Source organism: Gossypium hirsutum, chromosome D06 (assembly GCF_007990345.1).
Source record: "Gossypium hirsutum isolate 1008001.06 chromosome D06, Gossypium_hirsutum_v2.1, whole genome shotgun sequence".
In the NCBI taxonomy this organism is placed as follows: Eukaryota; Viridiplantae; Streptophyta; class Magnoliopsida; order Malvales; family Malvaceae; genus Gossypium; species Gossypium hirsutum.
Genome location: NC_053442.1, coordinates 62,659,167 through 62,662,872, shown reverse-complemented (window position 1 = coordinate 62,662,872; position 3,706 = coordinate 62,659,167). Strand labels below are relative to the sequence as shown.

At 29.5% G+C, this 3,706-nt stretch overlaps 1 long non-coding RNA gene across 1 annotated transcript; it reads left to right on the top strand.

The window, feature by feature from the left end:
• Positions 1-399: 399 nt before the first annotated feature.
• On the top strand, positions 400-3,195 carry LOC121218624 (uncharacterized). The gene is made up of 2 exons (XR_005915109.1): positions 400-581; positions 2,665-3,195. It is a non-coding gene; the product is annotated as an uncharacterized lncRNA (long non-coding RNA).
• Positions 3,196-3,706: the final 511 nt, after the last annotated feature.

Below are 3,706 nucleotides of genomic sequence, written 5' to 3'. Positions count from 1 at the left end.
TTATATTTCATCAGGCTAGTAAGAACCAAGTTAAAAGGGTGGACTCACGTGCATGAGAACTAGGCCTAAATGACCACTGTAGTGTAACTTGATGGATTTCCCTACACATGATATATCACGGCTTCCAATCTCTTTTGTTTTTGGAATTATTTTTTTACTAATTCTTTTAGAGTCCAAGAGAAGCAAATTACTTAACTAGTAGCACTTATATTTTTTTAAATCTAAAAATAACTTAATTGATTGAACTATATTTAGCCCAGTCTAGATTCGCTAAACCATTTTCAAACTATTTTTAGCTAAGTCTGTCAACTTATCATTGATATTTTTAGCCAGTAAAAGTCTTATAAGTACTATGGCTCATTTTCACTCTAAACACACCTCAAGAAACTTTTTTCTTCTTCTCTTACTCATCCTTTCCCCCCTTTTGAGATTGTTGAGTATTTTTCTATTCTGGTTTATTATTAATTCATGTTTCCATTTTAAAATGAAAGAGCTCGTTGAATCTTAGGGATATGTTCTATAGCGAAATATCCTTAAGGACAGGATCCAACATGCCTCAAGCTATTCAACTCGACTTCCTGGTTTGTTAATTTGGTTTAATATTTGCCAACAACTAGTTTAGACGATGAAATAAATTGTGGGATTAATTTTTGAGAAATTAAAATTTAAAACTGATATAAATTAATGTATAAAGCATTTTATAATCAATGTATAACATGGTTAAATATTAGACTTTTTACAAAACAACTAAAATAAAAACTAAATATTTTTCATAATTGGTTTGTTTCTTACTTTGAGTATATTCACTCTTTTTGTTTGTTGCTTTATCTCACAAGTTATTTTTAAATTATTTCTTCATTTCTATTAAATATTAGGAGTAAATAAATCTAAACCTTAAACACATAAAAGTTTTCATAAAATCAAGGGTAAACTATCAAAATAATCAATTTTTGTTTGTTTCAAGTTACATTTTAGTAATTTATATTTGAAATGTTACGTTTTAGTTACTTACATTATCACATTGTAACATTTTAGTCATTGAGTATTAATTGTTGTTAATGGTGTAGCGGTAAGCTGTCGGGCACGTTAAATCATCATTTCATACGAAAATTTTAGGTTAAATTCTACAATTAGACCCTATTTTTTATAGCAATTTAATTTTTTTCTTTTATGCTCTTTGAACTTTCCTTTTTTTTTCTTTTTTTCCCATTCTCTTCTCTTTCTCCTTCTGTTTTCCTCCCTTCTCTATTTCTTTTCACGTAGTTTTTTTTTACATTTTCAGTTTGTTAAAACTAGTCCCTATACTTTTATTTTTTGAACAATTTAATTTTTTTCTTTATTTTCCTTTTCTTGTTCTCATATTCTTCATTGCAACAGCATAATCTTTGTCCACCAAATAAACCAAGTACTTGTTTCTTTAACATAATTCCTAAATTGAATTTCACTCAAAACTTAATATCAATCATTCTTAATCAAATCTTGATTTGAATATTACCTAGTTTTGAAACTAAAATTGGATCTAACTAATCAATAAAAAACCATATCCTTAATCAAATCTAAACATAAATTGAATTGCTTATATTCAAAACAATTTTGTTTTAGTTTCCAAACTTTTACAAAATCGTGCAGATTATTCCTTTTGTTTTCTTTTATCTTCTAAACTTTCTTGGATATTCCCAAGCAAGCTTGATTGGAAGTCGAGCATGGATAAACCAAAGAGAGAAAGGGGGCATGGAACCAAATTGGTTTAGGTGTTGAGGGTAAGTTTCATATGGTGGTGGTTTTAATCATTGAGAGTGTAGAGTTCGTTTGAAGAATCCGTGAAACAACATAGTTTCGAGAGGGCGAGAGTGTTGTAGGTAAGATAGATAAGGTGGTCATTAGTGTTGGTTAGGAGGCTAACGGAACGGGCTCAAGAAACTTTGTTAGGGGTGGACTATCATAAGTCACGACTGGTGAGGTCTTCAAGTGAGGTGAGCTTGTGGACTAGGTCACTGAGAGATCCAAATTGGTTCGTTAAAGCGATGATGGACGATGAGGGTTTGTAATTGTTGGGTGAGAATATGTGAAGCAAGTTTTATTTTGGTTTTAGCTTTCGCCTTTTCTTTTTTCCTAACATAAAAAAAGTTTTAACAAATGCAAAACATAGAAAAACTACATTAAAAGATATGAAGAAGGGAGGAAAACAGAGGGAGAAGCATAAGAGAATTAAAAATAAATAACAAAAAAGAAATTTAAAAGAACATAGAAGAAAAAAATTAAATTGCTCAAAATGAAAGAGTATGGGGACTAATTGTATAATTTAACCAAAAATTTTTGTTTGAAATGATGATTTAACATGCCATATTAGCTTATTGTTACATCGTTAATGAAAATTAATGGTTCAATGACTAAACTATTACAACATGTTAATGTACGTAACTAAAATGTAAAATTTTAAACATAAGTAACTAAAATGTAATCTAAGATAAACAAAAATGACTATTTTGATAGTTTATCCTAAAATCAATATTTAACTAATATTTTTTTAGGTAAAATACACGAACAGTCACTCAGCTTTGATTAATAACAAATCAATCTCTAAACTTTACAAAAATAACAAAATAGTCACTAATGTTATCGAAAAGTGACAAATCAATCACCCACTAATATTGTTCATTACAGGCCTAACGGAACAGGTGACGTGCCCAGTTAACTGGCCACATTAAACATGAGCAGCCAAAGGGATATAAATTTGTGGGGACAAGGGACGGGCAAAAAAAAAAAAGAAACAGGGAAGATTGTAATTTGGGAAAAGAGTTCTAGAAGAGCTTTTCAAGCTATTGAAAACATTATCCGTGGTAGCAACGGTCATCTTTCATCTTCTGCTTCTGTTTTCATTGAAGCATCAAAGGGTTGTCTCAAGTTCTTGCTTTCTCACTGTTCTTATTCTTCTTCCCCTGTTGCTACTGCCTATTGAAATTGAGATGAGGAAAGGAAGGAGTTTATCTCCTTGCGGCGGTGGAGGAAAAGAAGGTGTCATTTGAGGTGGTGGGTCCTTATCGTTTTGAGAAGTGGCACGGGTAAGGAAAAGTAAGGGGTTTCTTCGTTTGGGAGGGGAAAACAAGAGAAAATTGAGACACTAAGATATTAACAATAATCATACTAAGAACTATAATTTCTAATCAATATTCAAAAAATAAATATTATATTAAATCCTAATTTGTTCAAGGATTTGCATCAATCAACCTTCAAAAATTATTACTCCTCAAAATGTTAAAAATTTCATACAAAATCAATATCACAAAATCATTCAATAATAAAAACTTAAATCATGCATAAAATTCTTAATCTATTATAAACAGAGCTACCATCCTAATTTTCTAGAAAAAGTAGAAAAGAAAATGTTGGTCAAAAATTTTATAGATATAATTAGTATGGAACAGGAATTCCATGATCCTTTTACTACATGTTTTCCTTGTGCGGTACAGACTCGCCTAACAAAGACATGGAAATAAATAGTACATAAACCATTAGAACTTTTACTTGTCAAACATCAACTTGGAGAAAATAAATCTATGTGACTTCCAAACATGATTTCAATTTCATTATTTTTATTAAAAATATTTTGTAAATTTGAAAATATAGAAAAATTAAAAATTTCAAATTTAAATGAATTGGTCCTGATTTAAATTTATATAAGTAAAAAATATTTTTTCATCAGTTT